Here is a 7,047-nt window from a genome sequence, read left to right as displayed (position 1 = left end):
TCTTCTCAAATCAGGGATGTAATGCTGAGAAATACTTAACAGCATTCTCAACAGAGACTGACTAAGGACATTTCATCTGGGTTATAACTCCTGTAAGAGATATTGAACGTCCAAGAATAGCATTTTGGAAGGTCAAGAAGGCTTTTCCTCTTGCCTCCTGTCTGCCTGTAAAACCTCTGTAATCTTAATTTACAGTTGCAGGAAGGCTCTTTTTGTCCAGGCAAATAAACACATTGGTTGGTAGGTAGATCTCTGCTAGATCTCCACTGCAAATACCCAGATGATCATGAGATGGTAGCAGCGGTGAAATCCAGCAGCTTCTGACAGGTTCTGGAGAACCGGTAGTGGAAATTTTGAGCAGTTTGGAAAACTGGTAGCAGAAATGTTGAGTTGTTCAGCGAACCGGCAAATACCACCTCCGGCTGGCCCAGAGTGGAATGGGAATGGGAATTTTGCAGTATCCTTCCCCTGGAGTGGGGTGGGAATGGAGATTTTGCAGTATCCTTTCCCTGCCACACCCACCAAGCCATGTCCACCAAGGCACACCATGCCCACCAAGCCATGCCCACAGAACTAGTAGTAAAAAAAAAATTGGATTTCACCACTGGATGGTAGCAAAGATTTAGAGTGTTCTGGATTTTCTTGCTACTGTTTGAAGGTCATCCAGAGTTTTGCTGTCTTAAGTCTAGTAGACCTGTTTCTAAGCCTCATTGAATTCAGTGGAAATTTAGTCCAAAACATGATACCGGTATCAGAAAGTAAATGAAAGTAAATGGAAAAAAGTAAGCAATCATTTTGTTTCGATTTTTAAAATATAATTTGTTTTACTTGTAAAATACTTGGTGTTCTTAAAACAAGTTGGGATCATTCAGTGTGTCTGCCATCTGCCCTGAGATTTCTTCAGTATTAATGAGAGAGAATTATTAGCATTATGTTCTGAATGTTGCCTCAAAGGCCTCATACTTTTATCTCATGGAAAATAGGCATTATCCATTGTCGCAGCTGACAGAGCTTTGAGGAGCCACTGAATTCATGCTTATCAAATTGCCACCTCTGCTTTGGTACTGATAGGAGGAGTGATGATTGTAGGGCCCAGTCTTTGCTTCAAAAGGCTTTTGTTTTGGTTTGTTTTACATTTGGAAAGCAGGATTATAGCTGAAATTATAGGTAAGCCTTTCATTTTATTTTTTCAGTGACTTCATGTTGAGCCCAGCTCCTGCTGACTACACCCATCCAGTTAAACCAGCGTTTAGCATCAAGCAAGGGCATCCTTTATTTCAGTTGGCTAGCAAGCCTATGTATACCCTATTTCAGAAAATGACCATCACTTTGGCAGGAGCCACACAAGGAAACAAAGAAGACTAAAAAGGCTTGAGAACCAGGGGGAAGGAAGTGCTAAATCTGTGGAAATCACAGTCCCTTGAAAAACAAAGAATAGATACAATTGGACCAAGAGGTTGGAAGTGACTGCTAATAAGAGGTTATCTGTTCAGTCTCCTACTTGGGGGAAATTCTTTGCATACTAATATAGGCAATCTGCAAAAAGAAAACAGCAGGGGAACATTTGCATGACATGCTAAGACCGAGGGCCATTTGAGGGTGGGGACTGAAGATGCTGCCTGCAATTGTGCAATATAAACATTGCTCTCTTTCCTCCTCTGAGTTGCACAGGCTCTTCAATCATAAAGTCCTGGTCCAAATCAGCATTTCTCAGCTTTAGCAACTTCAAAATGTATGAACTTCAACTCCCAGAATTCCCCAGCCAATTTGATTGGCAGAACCCTTGACTAGACATTCTTATAACAAGCAATTGTGCCTCCATCTTACCTACTCTTATGAGTGCCTCTTTAATTTTTGGCATCATCAGAACTCAGATCAGCCACCATTTGGGATTACTTGGAAGGCTTGGCATAAAGATCTAATTCCTCTTGCTGCAAACCCAAAATGGCAGCTTCTCTGAATTCAGATGAAATTGAACTCTTTATTTTAAAGAGCCCAGTGGTGGTAATGGTGGGATATATTAGATGCTACCATGCAGAGAACCAGGTTCCTTAACCTAGCATGTTGAATTGACACAGAGAATAGCAAAACTGAACCTGGCCAGTAGCTCCCGGGATAACTGGTCAACGAAGGAGATCTCACTGGGCTATAAGACAGTCTTTCTACTTGTAATGTATTAAGCTATAATTGCTGGGTCTGTACAAGAGGCTAAAGCCCAGTAATGGATTACAAGTATGTTGGAGTCACATATCCAGAGTATCAGACAGTAGTGTTTGGATTTGGCTTATTCTGTCAAGTGAGCCTAACTAAAAAAATAAATAAAAAGTAAGTCTTTGACAGTATTTTCCAAGCCAGTACTGGCAGTGATGGTAGTTATGGTCCAACACATCTGGAGAAAACCAGAGGGAGAAAATCTGGAAAAGATAAAAAGTATTCTCAAAATACACTTTTGAAGCCCTCAAGTAGCTCTTATTTCTTTAGAAGTTGATAATTTTCAAATTCTCAGGGAACGCCTGCATAAAAATTACTATATCTACAGCTCATATTATTTTCAGTTATGACCTCCCTGGGTTTCTGCAGAACACCGGATGAAAAATATTAATACATAGTTATACACACACATACATAGAGTGTGTGTGTGTGTGTGTGTGTGTGTGTGAATGAATAAAATAGCTTGCAAGTTCCTTCTAGGTCCGAGAAGTGACTGGTTAGTTCACCAAGCTAGCTTTCTGCTGAAGCAGGAGTAGAACTCACTTAATTCCTGGTCTCCAGCTTCATGCCTTAACCACAACCCCAAAATGGCAGATGCATGTGTGTTTACAAGCTTCTTGATGAACTTTGTAGGCATGCAGTTCAATTCTGTGTACAGGATATTTTTTAGAATTCTGCTTTGCCAAATTCCATGGATTTTATTCCTGAAATAAGACTCTGCATATAAGACTGGGGTCTTAGACAAACTGCAGTTTTGCTTTAGCTAGCATCCAGATATGGGTTTATTCAGAGCTGAGAATACTTCTGCATTTGATTTCATAGCAGAGTTTGAATGACAAATATAAAAAAAAAACAAATATAAATTCATCACTGATGCAGTTACATGCATGAATTATTTAGAAACTACTCTCAGAATATTGGCAGCAAAACGAACCTCTTGAAGATTTTTTAATAATTTTTTAATAATTTTAACCAAAGATCAAGGGAGAAAACAAGATTTAGCACAGCAAAACAAAAAGAGAGAGAGAGAGAGAGAGAGAGAGAAAGATTTGTTTATTAGATTTCAAGGCCATCTGATTACAAAAGTATACTTTGGCTTAAATATTGGAAAGAACATATAATTTAAGGAAGACAATTGCACAGATAAAATCGCATAAATAACATCCAGATAGGCTTTGCAAATATCCTAACTTCAGACCTTGGAATAAATCCAAGTCTTAAGAGACTTTCAGAACATTTGAAGGGTGGGAGGCATCCACATTTTGGGAAGGATGCTGTTCCAGGTCAGGGGCTATGGCAGAAATGGTATATTTCCAAGACCCAAGATGACATTTAATTGAGCATATAACCAGGGTGTTGGCCATGAAGGGCTTTATAGGTGATGAACAGTACCTTGAATTCTACTCAGAAACCAACTGGTAAACTGCAGCTTTTAAAGTTGCAGTGATATATGAAGTTATGAGGAGAATCTATTAGTTCCTGTGCCACTGTATTTTGACCCAGCTGTGACTTCTGAATGGCCTTCAAAGGCAGACCCATATATAGCAAATTGCAGTTGTCCAGTTTTGAGGACTGAGTGAAGTGTTAGCCAGTCAAAGGAATAAAATGTTACAATTTGTCAGATACAGCAGATAAAATCTTATGGCTTACCTACCTTCTAGGGAACAATGTCTAATTTATAAAAGAATTTGTTTCTAGGACTTGTATATGACTATAAGCTATAGAAAGTAAATATAGGTATCTATACTTACGAAGATAACATACTTGATATTTCTTATGATGCTCAATAAAAGCAAATGTTGGACTTTGAAGAAGCAGGCTAGGAAGAGTATTGAAGCTCTTGAACATTGGTGTTGGACAAGACTGCTGAGGATCCCATGGGCAAATCAATCTAGCGTTGTCACTCAGCACAAATGACCAGTACTCAAATTAGCTTACTTCAGGATACATTATGCAAAGACCTAGCTCTCTCTGAATAGCTTTCTAATGCTGGGAATGGTGGAAGGAAGAGGAGGAATAATAGCGAGGTGGATGGGCTCAGTGACAGTGGTCATAGATGCAGGACTAGGATTGGGGCAGATTGTCATGAATGGTCGCTGAGTCAACATCAAATTGATGGTAGATCATCAATCTCAAAGACAAAGTATTAACTGCTTTCTGTAGAATGTTGCCAATTTGTACACCATTGTTGCTTATATGAAATACAAGTTTGCAGGAACAGAATATCCTTCTAGACCAGGCCAAAGTCCATACTGGTTTAGCATTTTGCTTTACATGAGAATCAATCAGAAATCCTAGGGTGCTTACAAGCAGGTGGAGAACCTTCCTTCCTCTGCTACCCAAACAACTGGGTGTTTGGAAGAATACCATCCCTAAGTTGAAAGTCACTTCAAGGTTAATAAATATATCGCAAAAACCAGACTTGTTTTAGGAGTCTGTTTCAGCCCTTTGGCCGACAGCCATAGACTAAGTGCTACAAGGCTGTCCAGAAACTTCGTGCTATTTAGATATCATCACTGAAGTGCATCTGCAAAATTTTGAGGGAGTGTTGCAAAGATTGACAGACTATAGCTTTTAAATGTGATGCAATAAATGTGTGTGCTTTAAATGTAACAGTAGGTGGTCACATCACTGAGGTACAAAGCCTACACAAGTGAACAGAGAAAATTCAAACAACAGAATATGTAGGTTAGGATTGTGGAGTTCATGGTGGTCTCCAAGCTTGGTTGTTTGCTTGCAGACATTTCAATACCTAACTTGTAACACTATATTGCGTGTAGAATTTGCTCCCTGTGTATAGAAGTACATCATCTTGCCCTGCCATTTTTGTTGGGGTTTTTTTTTCCCAATAACGTTGCTTAGTTGGGTAATGAAATATCTGTAAGTAACGGCTCTAAATGCTCCCAAGTCAGGAGTCCTAAACCTTTTAGGAATTATACCAAATTCCTGCCAAATGTTAGCTGCTGTACTCTCTTGAACATGTTGCAATAAGTGGGGAGGAATGGCAATGCAAACAACCTTTCAGAAGTAAAAAAAAAATGGTGAATCAGATATTGTACTAATAAATTATAACCTGGACAGTGAATTTAGCTTGTGATGTTCCAGTGTATGGCATATAGCATGGTTATGAAAATCATAAAAGATGACAGTAATCCCTTGGTATTTTTTGCATTACATTCATTCATTCATAGCTGCAGACAAAACTATGCATAAAAAGATAGGTAGGTGCTAAGTTTAGTTTGAGGTGTTAAATACTACAATGCTAGAACTTATATGGAAGGGAATTTACTGTCGTCATTAAACATCAGTGGTTGCTGTCAATCCTCAATTCACAAAACAGATTCCACTTATAGCAAGTGCTCAGAGGCAGCATTGCAGAGAACACGGATACAAACATAGAATTCAAAAGGACACACTTCATATAAATGCAGATGGATTTATTATTTGTCTCTACAGAATAAACATGTTAATATATCTCAGTGGTAATGACAATACTTATTTGTAATTTTGTTTGGTGACTATAAATAGAACAAGTCAAACAGCTAGCAAAAAGTTGCTTAGTTTGCAAAATTGCTCAAATTATATCCATCTAAAACATCACCATTTATCCTTAGGAATGGCCTGCTTTGCCATTGCAAAATATTGATGTAACTTTTGTAGGGCCCTTTATGGGCACAAACGTTTTAGTTATGAAGGAGGCATGTTCAAATAGACCATAAAGTGTCTTTTCTTCAGCAAGTTACTTATACTATAGAGCAGGGCTGTCAAACCCGCAGCCCAGGCCAGATGCGTCATGCGCTGGCCACACCCAGTTTAGTGGAGGAGGAAAAAGTTGCAATATGTCACATGACACTGCCGTGATGACACGAGTTTAACACCCCTGCTATAGAGAACTCTTTGGAAGGACAGCTGTGGCAAAACTATTAGTTACAAGGGATCTTGGCTTTTTTTTGTAGCTGAATAGTAGCTAAAGGTTCAAACATTCCTGAAAAGAATGAAATGAGCATCCTGTCACCCAGCTACAAAACCATTAGCTGAAACGTTTGCTCAAACTTTCAAGAATAGTTTGGAGTAATTTTTTAGAGACAACATCACAGTGAAATTTATGATCAATCTGTTTGATGTTATTTGTTGGTATTTTTCTTTGAAGCATTTATCACAAGCAGGTACAGTTAAGCTTGCATTACTCCTGAGGTGAATCCTCTGATGCCTGGAACAACCCAAATGTCATCAGACATACTGTTGTTTTGTATTTAGTTATTATTTTGGTCTGAATTTCTTCACTGGAACAAGAAATAAATCACAACATTAATGGCTGTCAAAAAAAATTATGCAGGCTACTTTGAAAAACTCAACAACCATCTAGCATTCTTGGCCATCCAAAGATATTTGTGGAAGCAACCTGGTTGGATTCCATTAAGTTGTCAGCCCATAAGATTGCTATGTAAATAAATTGAAGGTGGTACATCAAGTTCCTTGAAAAAAGATGCATACGTAGTAATGAATGGATCTAATGAATACAAGAACAAATTAATGAAGACTGAATCAATTTATATTCATCTACAAAAATATGATTGGTGTTCTATCTGTTGCATGATTCCTTTCATTTCCCCCTTTACTTTCCCAGAGAAAGTAAAAACAGCCACATTGAATCATAGGCTGATTTCAGGCTGATAGTTAGATTTTTGAATAATCTTAAAATTTCAAACTCTGATCCACCCAATCATGGGTTACTTACTAGGCACATATTTGAAATTACAAATATGGAGGCAGCCTATGATGCTCAGCCACAGTGCCCCAATTTAAAATGTTCTTACTCTACAGAAGAACTGCAAA

This window comes from Pantherophis guttatus, chromosome 1 (genome assembly GCF_059756535.1).
Source record: "Pantherophis guttatus breed Tessera chromosome 1, ASM5975653v1, whole genome shotgun sequence".
Classification (NCBI taxonomy): domain Eukaryota; kingdom Metazoa; phylum Chordata; class Lepidosauria; order Squamata; family Colubridae; genus Pantherophis; species Pantherophis guttatus.
This window is presented reverse-complemented; position numbering follows the sequence as displayed.